Below are 16670 nucleotides of genomic sequence, written 5' to 3'. Positions count from 1 at the left end.
AATCATGGCCCCATTTCAACAAGCGTTGTCGTAACTGGGTTGGAATGACAGTCTTCCCTGGGGAACTACATGGGTAGTGGCCATCAGGATTCGTGCTGGGTCGATAACGAACCTCAGTGGGACTGGAAGATCTTCGGCCTCGGAAGCGTGAGAGAGAGCATCTGCTCTGACATTTTTGGTGTCTGGCCTGTATTTCACTAGGAAATCAAAGCGGTTAAAAAAATAAGGACCAGCGTGCTTGACGGGGGTTTAGACGTTGGGCTTGGTGGAGATGTTCTAGATTATTATGGTCAGTATAGACTGTAATAGTGCGTTGAGTTCCCTCCAACCATTGTAACCAGGCCTCAAAAGCTAGTTTTATGGCCAGGAGCTCCTTATCTCAGATACCATATCCTTTTTCAGCTGGGGAAAATTAATGGAAAAATAGGAACAGGGGTGAAAAACCCCCTTAGTGGAAATTTGACCCAAGACAGCCCCAACGGCAGTGGAAGAGGCATCTACATCCAAGTCAAAAGGATGTGCAGGATCCAGGTGGTAAAGGCAGGTTTCAGAAAGGAAGGCCTTCTTAAGCCTGGAAAAAGCATCCAACGCCTCCACAGACCACTCTCTGGTATTGGCTCCTTTGCGAGTTAGTGCGGTCAATGGAGCAGCTAATTGAGAGTAATGAGGAATGAAGTGTCTATAAAAATTGGCAAAACCCAAAAATCGTTGTAGGAAGCACAGACCGGAAGGCTGGGGCCATTCCCGGATGCAGGCCACTTTATTCGGATCCATTTGGAACCCGGTATTGGAGATAATGAATCCTAAAAAAGGCAAGGACTCCGCTTCAAAAATGCATTTTTCCAATTTTACATAGAGCTTGTGGCTCACAAGCGTTGCAGTACTTGTTGGATATCACCACGGTGAGATTGCAGATCTCGGGAGAATATCAACATATCATCCAGATAGACTACTACTTTATTATATAATAGATCCCGAAAAATTTCATTCATCATGGACTGATTGTTAGGAACCTGCGAGGGAGTTAGCAATCTGTTGAGGATCTGCTAGGGAGTTAGCATTCTGTTAGGAATCTGCTCCTGTGGTAGGAGGAGTTAGCGATCTTGTTATAAGCGAGCTCCTCTGGAGGGAGGAGCTAGCTATCTGTGATGGTTTAAACTCCTATGAAGGGGAGGAGTGAGCAAGCTGTTAGTGAATGACACCTCAAGAGGGAGGAGTTAACAATCTGTTATGAATCTCCGGATGGAGTTAGCAATCTGTTGAGGATCTGCTAGGGAGTTAGCATTCTGTTAGGAATCTGCTCCTGTGGTAGGAGGAGTTAGCGAGCTTGTTATGAGTGAGCTCCTCTGGAGGGAGGAGCTAGCTGTCTGTGATGGTTAAACTCCTATGAAGGGGAGGAGTGAGCAAGCTGTTAGTGAATGACACCTCAAGAGGGAGGAGTTAACAATCTGTTATGAATCTCCATACGGAGTTAGCAATCTGTTGAGAATCTGCTAGGGAGTTAGCATTCTGTTAGGAATCTGCTCCTGTGGTAGGAGGAGTTAGTGATCTTGTTATGAGTGAGCTCCTCTGGAGGGAGGAGCTAGCTATCTGTGATGGTTAAACTCCTATGAAGGGGAGGAGTGAGCAAGCTGTTAGTGAATGACACCTCAAGAGGGAGGAGTTAACAATCTGTTTGAATCTCCGTACGGAATTAGTAATCTGTTATAATCTACTCCTGAGAAAGGAGAAGTTAGTATACTGATATGCTCAGCTCCTGTAGAGGGAATAGTTACAAACTGTAATGAATCTGTTGCTGAAGACTCCTAGTGGGGAAGGAGTAGCCATCTGTTACCAGGGGAGTGCTTGGAGAGGACACTCAGCTTTAGAGGAATGTAAATAGGTGAATCCTTGGGCCGATGGCAGATGACTGCACCCCCAGGAGGATATCCTGAAAGGGACCACCGGCTAGGCTTGAGTATGGAGACAGACACAGATAATTCTTTTATTAGACAGGTTAGTAGAACCACCAGAGGTGGCAGTAGTGAGCTGATATGCCCGGCAGGAGTGAAGTCCCTCAGGTACTGGAACAGCGATCCCAGGGTTGCTGAGCTGTAGAGAAACTATAGATAGTGAGTAGACAGGATATGCTGTGTTCATAGCCAGAACTGGATGATAGATCTCACATAAGGTCTTTAGAAAGCTCAATAGCTGGAAAGGGTTAGGCCCTCGAGGAAAGAGTACTTGGTTCCAGGGAAAGCTCTGAGAAAGCGATGGTAACTCACAATTGTCTGTATCTGTGATAGCTTCCAGGCAGTAGAGAATCTTCAGTGTTCAGGAACATGGGCCCTCGAGGAGCAAAATACCAGTTCCTATCGGCAATCTGAAATAGAGAAAAGAGAGCGAGGCCCCCGAGGAGCGGGTATCTCTGGTAAGTCCGAGGAGGCAGAGTAGCTTGGACGAATCCTTGCAAACTCAATTCGTTAGCAAATACTGAGATCTTTTATATTGGAAGCGGATGATGTCAGTTCAGGGGAATTCCCCTGAGGTTCGCGCCTTTGCTAGTACAATTTCGAAGTGCGAGCGCACGCGCGTGCCCTACATCATTAGAAACATGGCTGATCCACGGCATCGTGCCGCTCCGGGGACGCCGGAGGAAGATGGCAAGAAGACGCCGCGGCAGCAAACAGTCCATCAGGCCCGGAGGAAGTCACCAAAGTGGTAAGGAGGGTGGAGTGAGGGCGCTGAGCAGTGATGGATGCAACACTGAAAGACTGCAGGAGCGTTACACAGTCCGAAAGGCATTACTAAATATTCAAAATGTCCATCCCGGGTATTAAATGCAGTCTTCCATTCGTCACCCAGCCTGATGTGGACTAAGTTATACGCCCCTCGTAGATCAAGTTTTGTAAACACTTGGGGGCCCTGTAACCGGTCTAGTAATTCAGGAATGAGAAGCAATGGGTAGCGATCTTTCCTGGTTATGGCATTTAATCCTCGATAATCTATACAAGGCAGTAGTGTACCATCTTTCTTGGCCACGAAGAAAAAAACCAGCTCCAGCTGGTGAAGTAGATGGGCGAATGAATCCCCGGTCTAAATTCTCCTGGATATATTGGGCCATGGCCTGAGTTTCAGGGAGAGATAGCGGATATACCCTTCCCCGAGGAGGTATGGTCCCAGGAAGCAGGTTGATGGCACAATCAAATTGTCTATGTTCAGGAAGAATTTCTGCATTTTCTTTTGAAAATGTATCAGCGAAACTGGCATATTGTGAAGGGAGGTCTCCTGAGGTGGTAGCAAGACATACAGTAAGAGGACGTGTCACTGGAAGAAGGCATTGCTGTTGACAATGTGAGCTCCATTTGGTTAACTGAAGTGTTTCCCAGTTGATCGCAGGGGAATGTTTTTGGAGCCAAGGCATTCCTAAAATGACAGGATGAACGGCTTTGTCAATGACGTGAAGAGAAATCTTTTCCACATGTAGTATACCAGTCCTTAGGCGCAGTGGAAGAGTAGTCTGAAGGATTCGTCCAGGGAGTGGGTCTCCGGATATTGAAGAAAGTATCAAAGGTGTATCTCGCGGCATGGCAGGTAGACCAAGGTGTTTGACCAGATTACTCATAATGAAATTTCCCCCTGCCCCGGAATCCAGAAGGGCTAATGACGAGAATTCTTGCTGGTTTTGAATTATCGTTACCGGAAGGATGAGCTGGGGAGCAGAGCCGGTACAACCTAGAATCATCTCCCCTGTTGATTCTAGGCTCTGGAGTTTCCCCCTTTCTCGGGGACAATTGGCCAAAAAATGTCCTTTGCCAGCACAGTATAAACATAAACCTTGGGTTCTTTCTTCAGTCGTTAAAGGACTCCTCCCTAGTGCATTGGTTCTTCCGGCTGAAGGTTCGTAGCCGTTGGTTGAGAACCTGACAGAGGCTGAGAGAAGGAGGGTGCAAGAGTGATTGGTCTACGTGGTCCACGCAATTCTCTGGCACATTGCTGAAGGCGTCTATCAGTTTTGCCTGCTAGATCAATCAAATCATCCATAGAGTCAGGGAGATCTCGAGCAGCTAACTCATCTTTCATGCGGGTGGCTAGTCCTTCCAAAAAAATATTTCGTAAACTGTCCTCTCGCCAATTCAATTCAGTAGCCATTGTCCTAAATTCAATGGTGTAATTGGATAGTGTACAACTACCATGACATAAATGAAGAATGTCTGACCCGGTGGCCGCCAAACGCCCAGGATCATCAAAGGTGCGTTTAAAAACTTGGAGAAAACATTGAAGATCCTGAAGAATGGGATCTCCTCTTTCCCATAATGGAGGTGCCCAGGCCAGAGCCTTGCCATCTAACAAGGACAGTATAAAGGTGGTTTTAACTCTATCTGAAGGAAACTGTGCGAGTTGCAGTGAAAACCTCGGCATTGTCCTGGATAACCTGCATACCAGGGAGGGACCGGTAGCCACACAGGAGAGGTATTGTGTGCCAGAACAGTAGGTGGACCACTGGAGGGCCCAGAAGCGTCTGGCCGAGAGTTCAGACATTGCAGAGGTGCCGCCAGGGAGTCCAGGCATTATTGTTGCTGCTGTATCTTTAATGCTAGGCCTGGAATAGCCTACAGACCGGAGAGGTCCATCGGGTTCATGGCCTTGCAATCTGTTACATTTCAATGAATTGGTGAACCCTTGGGCCACAATGACAAGGTAAAAAGGCTTACCGTGGTTCCTCATCGGCAGGAGATGAACCTCAGGGCCGGCAGCCGGAGTTACCAGCAGGGCAATGGTATAGGACAGTCCAGAGTTGAGGCAGGCAGCAAAGAGACAAAGTCCAGTATCCAAAGCAGGGTCAGAGGCAGGCAAGGCAAAGTCCAGTATCCAATAGGGATGTGAATCGTTTTTTTAACGATTTAAAATATCGTCCGATATATTTAAATCGTCAAAAATCATTAGAGGCGATATACAATAGGAATTCCCCCGATTTACCGTCAAAAATCATAAATCGGGGGAAGGGGGAGGGCAGGAAAACCGGCACACTAAAACAACCCTAAAACCCACCCCGACCCTTTAAAATAAATCCCCCACCCTCCCGAACCCCCCCAAAATGTCTTAAATTACCTGGGGTCCAGTGGGGGGGGGTCCCAGTGTGATCTTCCACTCTCGGGCCACGGGTGCGTTAATAGAAATGGCGCCGGTGCTACCTTTGCCCTGTCATATGACAGGGCAAAGGTAGCGCCGGTGCCATTTTGGTTCCTGTCCCCCGACGTCACGAGCACAGGAGATCGCTCCCGGACCCCCGCTGGACCCCCAGGGACTTTTGGCCAGCTTGGGGGGGCCTCCTGGCCCCCGCAAGACTTGCCAAAAGTCCAGCGGGGGTCCGGGAGCGACCTCCTGCATTCGAATCATATTGCCGTATTGCAAAATGGCGCCGGCCATACGGCCATACGGCCGGCGCCATTTTGCAATATGGCAATATGGCCATACGGCCGGCGCCATTTTGCAATACGGCAATACGATTCGAGTGCAGGAGGTCGCTCCCGGACCCCCGCTGGACTTTTGGCAAGTCTTGCGGGGGTCAGGAGGCCCCCCCAAGCTGGCCAAAGTCCCTGGGGGTCCAGCGGGGGTCCGGGAGCGATCTCCTGCGCTCGGTGACGTTGGGGGGACAGGAACCAAAATGGCGCCGGCGCTACCTTTGCCCTGTCTATTAACGCACCCGTGGCCGAGAGTGGAAGATCACACCGGGACCCCCCCCACTGGACCCCAGGTAATTTAAGACATTTTGGGGGGGTTCGGGAGGGTGGGGGATTTATTTTAAAGGGTCGGGGTGGGTTTTAGGGTTGTTTTAGTGTGCCGGTTTTCCCGCCCTCCCCCAATTTACGATTTACACGATTTTTAAAAAAACAAAACCGCGACGATCCGATTCCCTCCCCCCCCAGCCAAAATCGATCATTAAGACGATCGATCACACGATTCACATCTCTAGTATCCAAAGCAAGGTCAGAAGCAGGCAGAGTCCAGTATCCAAAGCAGAAATCACCACAAGCAAGGCAGGAGACACACCAAGCTGGACCTATTGCAAGGCACTGGCAATCCTTCAGAAGCCTCCTTATATAGTCCTGGGTGAGGAAGTGTTCCTGGGAGCCTGGAACTACTTCCGGTTGCTGCTCCTATAAGTGGGGGGGGGGGGGGAGGAGCCAAGTGCCTGTGTCAGATTGGGGCTAAGGCTGCCCCTGTGGGATGACTGTGCAGAGAGTACTGAAGAGACCTGCCACTGCCGGTAGGTGCGGTCGGCCGTGGGGGTCGGCCCCTGCCAATCGCAACAGGAGAGTGAGGGATAAACGACATGAGTGGAAAGAAGGAAAACTGTGGAAGAGAAAGAAATGGGAGGAGAGACTAAAGCAGAAAGGGAGAGAGATGAGCAAGGAGGGATGGAAGATTGTAAGTGAAAACAAATAGAAAGAAGGAGTGGAGAGGCTACCAGAGAGAGGAATAGACTATTGAGTGGAGGTAGGTAAAAGGAGAAGAAGCATCTTTGAGAGGGGGTGAGAGGCTGTAGTGAGAAGTTGGGGTGAACAGAGGAGCGAGAATGAGAGAAAAAGGAAATAAAATTTGAAGAAGAAAGAAATGGAGAAAAATGGAAGAAACTCTACTAGTGTATAGATAAGACTAGGAAAAATCTTTATTTTTTTAAAGGCAATTTGTAAAAGATTTTCATTAGAAGAGTGTTTATTTAGGTGCTGTAGATATACCTCACCTTTATTTTTATTTTTGCTGTACACTGGTGATGGTTTGACTTCCTGGGGTGCAGGGTGATATAATATATTTAACGGAGTTCCAAGCAATTCCAAATGTATTTATTTTTTATTGTATTTTTGACTCAGAAATTTCCTTACCAACTGCAAACCTATTTCTGCAGCATATAGAGTTTAGCTTGTTACGGTTTTCCAGTTCAGTTTTTGGGGGTCATTTTCCAACTCATGTTATGGGCGTTTTTGGATGTGTTAAGGTGTTTTCGCATGTGAGAAATGCCTTAATGCATGCGAAAATGCCATAACACATGGTGTGATGCTAATTTTTAAAAGGGGAGGGACAGGAATTTTATAAGAGCTGGCTGGCAGAAATAACTACACCTTTTTCATTGGCATTAAGGAGAGAGAGAGAGAGACTATCTATAAGGCCCTTGTACTTCTAGTAGTTAGCTATTTATGCTGCTAGAGGAGGCCCACCTAGTAACTCGAGGTGAGGTTTAGGTAGTAGAGTAGGGGTTAGGGGCCACTTTGACATGCAGAGTGAGACGTACAAACAGAACAGTACACTCTTGTGAAGATTTGATGTCTTTCGGAGTGTGGAAACTCACACAACAATGAGATTTGTACAATGTTCTCTCAACCTAGTTGGCCTCTCTCTCTCTCACACACACACATGCACTGTCTCTCACATGCTCAATTGCTCATAAGCTGTTTCCTGCTCAGTCACACACACTGGACTGGCTGCTGTTAGAGACAGGATGCTGGCCTCAGTGGACTGTTGTTCTGACCTAGCACCGCATTTCTTACGTACGGGATGCTGGGCTTGATGGATACTTGATCTGACCCAGCACCACTCTGCTTTTATATATTTGGGTGCTTTCAAAAAACTCTTCTAGCCTCCAGGCGTGCTGCTCCTGCTTCTGACTGTATGTGTGTGGCAGGGGGGCTGGAGCACAGACAAGAGGGAGACCAATGCTTCTTGGGTCCCGCTCCTCTCTGCCAGGATGGGGGAGAGGGAGGAGGCTGGCGCATCTCTCATGACAGCGCTCCTGATAGATGGCCCCTCTGGCCCAGGCCATACCGGCCATAAGCTAACCTCTGCTCTGAATCTTGCTCTCACAGTGGCTCCATCCGGCTCTGTGGCTCTCCGGCCTCCTCTGGCCCTGCTGGTAATCCCCGCATTTGCCATGTGGCATAGGCTCCTCGGTAGCAGGTGTGGGGAGCACACACGTGTGCAGTCCACCGGTCCCCGTGTCTGCTGGTCTGGCAGGGGAGCGTACACGTGTACCCTGGAATTTGTGTGCCCGCATTGCCTATCTCGGACGTTGCCTGCAATGCTATGAGCCTAGCTTGGCGAGTGCACGCATGAGTTCCAAGCTGTGGGGTGTGGGATCTTCAGTGGCTGACAGGGCAAAAAGAAATACAAAAATACAAAATAAATAGCACATAATTTGAAGAGCCAGGCTTTGGATTTTTTGTTTTCTCTGGGGGATTTTGTTCCCTAGTATGAGTGTGAAGTAGCTGAAAGCGTTAGGGATGCCTGAACCACACCGGCTTTTTTTTTTGTAAGCTGTGATACATTTTATTGCAAAGGCGATGCCGTACATGGGCACCGGAGAGCGCAGTCCCCTTCCCCACAGCTCAAGGAAGCAGGTAACAAAGGTAGAACCACATGTAAAGGTCTTTTCAGTAGCAATGCTAGCAGGAAGAGATTTTAGGCAATTCAGCTGGCAATGAAAAAGAAACTCATTAAAGTCCCCCCTTTTTTTTTTTTCATTCCCCAGGTGATATTTATGTTTAAAGCATTTGACAGCAGCTCCCTTCCCCTTTATGAATCTAGGACAATTGGGGCGGCTGGGCTCATGTACCTTTTTGTGATCTGAGCCTCATGTTGACATCAAATGGATACGTGTAGAGCGTGAATACAGCACGGACGCCTGAAGAGGGAACTTGGGGACAGAGACTTTTCCGAAAACCAATGCACGGTGCAGACCTTTTATGTAAAAAAGTGTAAAATCCAGACTAAGTAAAATGTGCTGGGGCACATGAAAAGCGGACAAAGCAGCCCCCTCTGGCTAAAGCATTGGGCTGAGAGCCAGGGAAGACAGGTTTTCAAATCCTATTTCTCCCACTGATGCTCCTTGTGTAAGTCACGTTTGCTCTCTATTGCTCAGATGCAGACTTAAATGGGTAAGCCCTTTTGTACCCAATTGTAACTGGTCTTGAGCTCAGATTTGGAAAGGCGAGTACAAAAACCCAATAAAGGAAAGGAGGTCAAAAGGAAGCACAGTAGAACGGGACCCCCCCCCCCCCCGAAACTAATATTTGGAAGCATTGCTGCTTTGAAGTAGCATTGCATTTACGTTTCTCCTTGTGCGGTTGTAGAGAGCCCTGGCGTCGCACTCCCGGCCATCGCGTGCAGTTATTATCCATAGTGGGAGGGCTGGAAAAGCACGCGCTCTCGCCCTTCAACCAGCTTGGCAGAGTTTAAGGGGGGTTTGTAGGGCGCGATGCCGCTCCAATGCTCCAGTGCCTGAAGCGCCCATCCGGGCCAGGAGGGGTGAGAGGGGGGGGGGGGGTGGGCGCGGCTGAGTGCATTTGCGGCGTAAGAGGGTCAGTTTCAACAGGCCAGAGCTGCGGTGCCTCCTCACTACCCTCCATTTCCGGTACGTCCGGGGTGGGCGGCGGGAATAGGTGTGCAGGCCGCGGGGACTCGGGGGCATGCTGATCCCTTTATCGCCCACTTCCTGTTCTAAAGCAGACGTGCATGTGTGGAGGGAGGAGGAAGGCCCGAGAGTCCCCTGTGGTCTGTGCCTGCTTCCCAGGGAAGGGGATGACAAGGAGAGAGGAATGATAGAAAGGAGAAAGGAGAGGTGGTGGAGAAAGAAGTGGGGAAAGAGAGACGAGAAGGTGAGGCGATGAGGATGAAGGAGGGGAGCGGAGAAAGGAGAGAGATGAGAGGGGGGTGTGAGAAGGAAGAAAGATGGGAGGTGAGGGAGAGTGAAGGAGGGGCGAAAAGAAGAGTGACGAGAGCAAGGGGAGGGAGGAGATGGAGGAGAGAGAGGAGGGAAAGGTGAGGGGATGTGTGATAGAGTTGGAGGAGAGCAGTATGGAGAGGTATGGAAGGGCGAGTGTGGGGAGAGGAAAGTGTGTGAGAGAGAAGGAAGGGTATGGGCTAACGGAAAAGTTTAGGCAGGATAAGAGAAACAAAACAACAGGGCGAGGAATGACGCAAGCAAAGGGCATCAGGGGAGGGCGGAAAACCTGGAAGAAAAGGCCGAAGATAGAATGGGTAACGAGAAGGAAACGTAGAACTCAAAAGGGGGAGAGGAAATGGAGGGAAAGGAGTAAATAAGGAAGAGTCGATAAAAAATGAAGATAAAATCTAAAGCGACGAATAAGCATAGAGGAAGAAAATAAGGGGAACAGAATATCAAGAAATACAAAGGTTTGAAAATAATTTATCGACTTGCCCTGCTGCAATCCCAGTGGTGGGAGGGTGGAGGCTGGTGGGGTTGGGTCTAGGTAGGGAGGGCAGGGAGAGACTGTGTGTGAGTGAGTGAGTGAGTCAAGGGGGCGGAGGTCTTGGGAGAGAGGATGCACCCTCTCCCTGCCCCTGCTCTGCATGGTTATCCGCACAGGCCTTCCCCTCGGTTCCTCAGCAGAGACTTTCAGTCTTAATGACTTGATTATAACTTTAAGCACCACTAGGCTCTCGTTCATCTGCGTCAGATGCCAACCTTATTGTTAAAACACCCCTACTCTTGCCCCTTTACTTGTCAAAGATCCTTCATTCTGCTACAGCTCCTCCCCCCTCCCCACCCCCATAACTATTACACTGCCTCAACCCTTCCACTGTGCACCATTCTCCCTTTCTGACCCTATCTGTGCAACTGCCCTAGCTTCTTGGTCTTTGTTCTGGGAATATGAATACTGTTAGCTACAAAATTGAGCAAGTTGTGTTTATAAGTGATCACTGCTTCAGGTTACCATTAACTGTCTGATTTTGATTTGATTGTAATCCACCTTGAGACCACTCTTGGTATAAAGTGGAATAGCAGATTGTTATAAATAAATAATCCATGCCAATCCGAGCGAGGGGCTCCATTCCAAGGGAGGATGGGGGTGGGAAGGGGAAAAGTGCTGGGGATCTGTCCGGGGGAAGGGCGAGAAGGAGAGTGTTGGGGGACCCATCTTGGGGAAGGGAAAGTGCTGGGCTGTGGGGGAGGGGGGGGGGAATGCTGGGGGTCTTCCCCTCCCACTAAGCCACAAAAGTGTCGGTGTTTCCAGTTCAATTTTTGTCTGCACATTTCTATCCTAAGTTATGGTCCTTTTTTTCTGTGCTTGGTGAGGGTCTGTGGATGTTGTGTGCATGTGACAGAGGTGAAGGATTTTGCTAGTGTTTTGTTTCAGTGTGGGGATGCAGCAGTTCAGCCGGGTCTGTTTTCTAAGCGGGAAGTGTATTGGTGTTTTAGGGTTCATTACTATATTTGCATTGCTGTCTTTTCACAGGAATAGTTATTGCTGTTTATTGTATAGCAAACTTGATACAATATTTCTGAGTGAATTTTGGGGAAGTTTTGTGGTGCATCACATTGTGCCTGTTTGTGGAGGGAATTTGTTTCCCTGCTAATGAGACCTAGGAACTAATTAGTTTAATATAATCAAGAATCACACACTCCTTTTTCAGTCCCTACTCCTTAACAAGCTAGAGATTACTAATCATTGGGGTAGAGATTAAAGGTCCTATTCTGATAGAGGTTAGGACACATCCTACAGACCTAAAGGTAATAATATTGGTTGTCTTATTATAAATAATAGCATTTTAAATTTAAAAAGGTTAACGATCTCCCAGCTTGTGGTTGTTGTATGTTGCACACAAGGCACAGGTTTTCAGTTGATCATAGATGCCCAAATTCCTGGCTACAGCTCTCTTGTGCAGTACTCAATCCGGTAGATTGCTTGGATGGATGACCCTCCTGCTGAAGATGATATCTACCTCTGGGGCTGGGGAAATGGATCCTGTCCGTTCACCTGAAGTTCCTTGTGCTATCAAGAGGTGGCAACAAAGAACAATCTCCCCATCCTCCCTGCTCCACCATGCAGTACAGTGACAGACAGGTGTGTCCACCGGCTACACGTTAGAGCAGGGATAGGCAGCATTGGTCCTGGACTGCCATAATCAGGCCTGGTTTTCAGGACACCCACAATGAATATGCATGATGTATATTCGTATGCACTGCCTCCATTGTATGCAAATATATCTCATGCCTCTTGTGGATGTCCTGAAAACCAGAGCAGTTAGTGTGGCATTCAAGGACCAGAGCTGTCTACTTCTGCACTTAAGTCTACCTCTGTAGTGACATGCTGAAAAGTCCTTCTAGACATACTTCTCTCTGTTAGGATTGCCACCTCATCCCAGCTGTGTTTCATACTCTGTGGAACCTTTCCCCTACCCCAATCTGTTATTCTGGTCGCGCCATCACAGAAATCAAATAAGGTTTGCCTGGCCAGATTTTCCCCTTGTGAAGCCACGTTGCCTATGATTCTGTAACACCCAGGCTTGAGCGAGATTTCTTGCAAGGATTCTAGTAGCTCCCACTCTGCTGCCCTCACCCCAACCCCCAATTCTAGTTGTTCCAGCAGTTAGTACTCTCCAGTCTACATTTTGTAGATTTAGATCCCCCACTAACATCACCTAGCCTTTGGCAATGCTATCCTTTGGGTAGCTTTTATTCATGTCCATAGCTACTTCTTCCCCATGTGATGGTAACCTACAGATTACATCTACATAGCTATTAGGTTAGGTTTCTTAAACTTGTCTCCTGGATCAAATGTATGCAAATATATATCATGAATATTCATTGCAGAAATCATACAAATCAGACCTGTTTACAAGGACTGGAGTTTGCCATCCCTGCAACCAGGGGATCACTTGGCTCTAGGTCATCGAGAACAATTGAGCCGGTCCATTTATTCCAGTTCCTGTTTTATTTCTCCATTTGGAAGATGTTGGAAAAGAATAGTTGAGAAAACCCAGGACTGGCTCAGCTGTTCTTGTGACTTAACCAGATAAATCATACACGACTAAGTTACTTACCAGACCAGCACTAAATATCGGGCCTTCAGTATTTAACATCTAAAGGAGTTTGGGAGACTCTGTGAGAAAATCCATGGACCCTTGAAAGGCCACTGAGAATGGAATCTCCATTCATTCCTGGGAGGAAGGAGAAGTTGGATGTGAAAGAAGACTTGTGGCACTCATCAGGTGTTAACCACTTATATATCATCTGGATATGGAAGAGATAAGTGGGGAGGTACCCTCCAGGTAACAGCAAGGATAGTGAGAAGAATGCATGATAAGTAAGAAATAATTTTAGTACATCTGGATACAAGTATGAGGCATGAGACTTTAATTTATTACACCCAAGTTGGATTTAAGAACCCCATCCACTAAATTATGGGAGGGAGCTTTAAAATTACCTCTGCTACTGTAAAAAAAGAAGAATACGGAAACAATGTACTCACATTAGAAAGTCACAGATTTATTGGCAGAACCAGAAATGTAAATAGATTGGATTGCATGAGCCTTTGTATATAGTTATTTTCACTATTCCACCATCAAGTGTCAGTAACCACCATCAGCTTCCAGCATAATCATTACTACTGTATTCAAAAGACTGTGGTACCAATGCTCAGGGCCTTGGAGAGAGGTCTCGCTTCACCCCAACAGGAAATCTTGGCACTCAGAGTGATTTACGAACTGTATGGGAATAAGGATGGTCCAGGGACTCTTTGGTGAGGACCTTACCCTCAGGGTTACAATTATACGATATGAAAATCTGCAACAGAGCAGACGTGGCAGGCGGGACTTTGAAAAACTGGAGTACTGGTTATAGGTATGACACAGCATTTTACTCCAAACAAGTGCAAAATCTGCATTTAGAGTGCAGAAATTCAAGGGTTACATACCATTTGGAAGGGGAAGACCTAGCAGTCACCAAACAGAAAAGACCTGGATGTAATCTTTGATGACCTCAAGATATTTATTTATTTATTTTAAAGTTCTTATATACCACTCTCTCCAGAGGATTGTTCATAGTGATTTACACCATTACATTCACAATATAAAATAACAGATTAAAACAAACATTACATTAAAATAAATATTAATACAACATAAAATTGAATCTATGCAATCTATACAATCTAATAATAGTGGGATGTTTAGTGCTAGCGTTCTAACCTGGGTTATAGGGCCTTGTTCTATTTTTCTTCAGTGTCAAATGCCTTCTTAAACACGTGTGTTTTTAAATTACGTTTGAATTCCTTTAGGTCTGTGCAAATGCGTACGGTATCAAGCAAGGCACACCAGAGCGTGGGGCCCGCAATAGAAATAGAAAATGCCCGTTTCCTTCTTATATCAAGCCTGGTGCTTTTTATTGTGGGAACATCTTGTAGGTTTTTTGCTAAGGAGCATAGCTGTCTGGAAGATTTGTAAAGTCGCAATGATGTACAAGTCCAGATTAGTGAAATGTCATAAATGAATATGAATATTGTTGTCAATACTTTATATTGAGTGTGGAAAAGTATAGGTAACCAATGAAGTGAAGCCAGAGTAGGAGATATATGATTCCAATACCTAGCATTTGTTAGGATGTGGGCAGCTGAATTATGCAGGTAATCCCAAATACAGGGCATTTCAGTAATCAAGTCTGGTTAATACCAGAGCCTGAAGAACCTTTCTAAAGTTGCAGGTGTTCAGTAATGTTTTTAAACGTTTAAGTAGTGTTGCGGTTACGATGGAGGGAGTGCTAGGGGGCGCTCCCCATTGCGGGACAAGGAATGTGCGCCCTTGCGGTGTTGTGTCTGTTGGTGCCCGACGCCCTCTCTCCGCCCTCCTTACCTCTCTGGCGCCTCCCTCTCCGTCCGCGGAAAGACTGGCTACTGCGGCGTTCTCCTGCCACTTGTCCTCGGGCGTTTCCCAGACTGGCTCGACGCTGCAATCGCCATGTTTCCTGGAGGCCTAGGGGCGCGTGCACGGCGCGGCCCCGATTGAAGTACCGGCATTGGCGCGAACCTCGGAGGCCCCGAAGATTACATCACCCGACGGATATTTAAGGTCTTGGAATTTGCTAACACACCGAGTTAGCAAGGACATGACAGTATTGACAACGGACTCGCTTTGTCTGTCTAAGCTACTCTGCCTCCTCGGACTTACCAGAGGTACCCGCTCCTTGGGACCTCGCTCTCTCCTTGTTTTTTTCAGGTGACAGTCTGGAACCGGTACTCGCTCCTCAAGGCCCTCATCCCTCGTATACTTTCTACCTGGAAGTCTTCACTACCAACTATCTCAGCTATCAGTCAGTTACCATCGTTCTCTGAGCTTTCCCTGGAACCAGGTACTCTCTCCTCAGGCCCTATACTTCAAGCTCCTGGGCTTCATTGGGACATTGTGTGAGTGTTACATCTGCATACCCTGCCTACTCACTATCTCAGTCTCTCTTCAGCTCAGCCTCCAGGGATCGCTGTTCCAGTATCTGAGGGACTACAGCCCAGCCGGGCTTGCCAGCTCACTACTGCCATCTCTGGCGGTTCAGTATACTGTCTAATAAAGTACTAGTGTGTTTGTCTCCTAACTCTGAGCCTGACCAGTGGTCCCTCTCGGGATCATTCCCCGGGGGTGTGGTCATCTGCCACTGGTCCAAGGATCCACCCTCAACTATCTGATTGGTCCTCCCATCAGGCATCAGATCAATAATGATTGCTAACTCCAAGCAGACTGTTAACTCAGATCAATAACATGCAGTGAGATGTCCCTTGGAATACTGGAGAAACCTGGAGACCCTGACCCTCTACTGAACCTGCATGCTTCTGTGAGGCCACCAACGCAATGGTGGTCTCCTGAACAGTCCTCCAACCGTTCCAAGCCCTTTTGGACTGGCTACTGGGAACGGCCAGAAGCGGCAGGCCGGTCAGAGGACAGGAATGAACGAAGACATCTAACACGGGTGAAGACTCAAGGCGTGGCAGGGCAGATGAAGATCAAGGTGGGCAGGGTAGACAAAGACTCTAGGCCAGTGCTGAAGGGTGCCTTCCACAGCCAACTAAGGCCAGGCGTGGATCACACCTTGGACAGGCAAGAGGAGTTCATTCAAGGACAGAGCAAGGGCAGAAGCAGGGACAAGCTCGTCCGAAGACCCAATCAGAACCCCAGGCTCCCAGGCTCGCGTACAGAACTCAGAGCGGAGGCTTGGAGACAGGCCAGAACCGAGGCTGGAACCAGGAGCGAACAGAAGGTCCCGGAGACTTGAGCTGCCAATCAGGAAACAGATCAGGCAAAGCAAGGCAGAAATCAAACACGGAAGACATCAGGACATCAGGAACAAGGCAGGTCAGACAAGAGATGAGATGACTCCATGGCACCGTCGGATGGAAAGAGCGACCAGTGCCCTACACAGTCCAGCCGGTCTGGTCGCGGACCACTGGGCCTCTATGCGCCCTATTCAACCCAGCCGGGCTGGTCGTGGACCACGAGGGACGGGTCAGAGCGGAGCTGAAGACATACGGCGAAGACATCAAGAACAGGCGGGCATCGGAACAGACGGGCATCAAGACATCAGGAACAGGCAGGCATCAGAGCAGACGGGCATGAAGACATCAGGAACAGGCAGGCATCAGAGCAGACGGGCATCAAGACATCAGGAACAGACGGGCATCGGAACAGACGAGCATCAGAACATCAGGAACAGGCGGACATCTGGACATCAGAAACAGGTGAACATCTGGACATCTTGGAAACATAGACATCAAGGAAACATTAAAGACATTGGAGCAGAGACCGGAACACGAAACGAATAGGGATCCCAAGAAGAGCTGGAACGCCAGGCAGCAGGAAACGGAGATCCTCAGGAGACCAGCTCCAAGAACTTGCTCCTTGCGAAGGTG

Source organism: Rhinatrema bivittatum, chromosome 3 (assembly GCF_901001135.1).
Source record: "Rhinatrema bivittatum chromosome 3, aRhiBiv1.1, whole genome shotgun sequence".
In the NCBI taxonomy this organism is placed as follows: Eukaryota; Metazoa; Chordata; class Amphibia; order Gymnophiona; family Rhinatrematidae; genus Rhinatrema; species Rhinatrema bivittatum.
The sequence above is the reverse complement of the archived record's forward strand: the minus strand, read 5'-3'. Positions refer to the sequence as shown.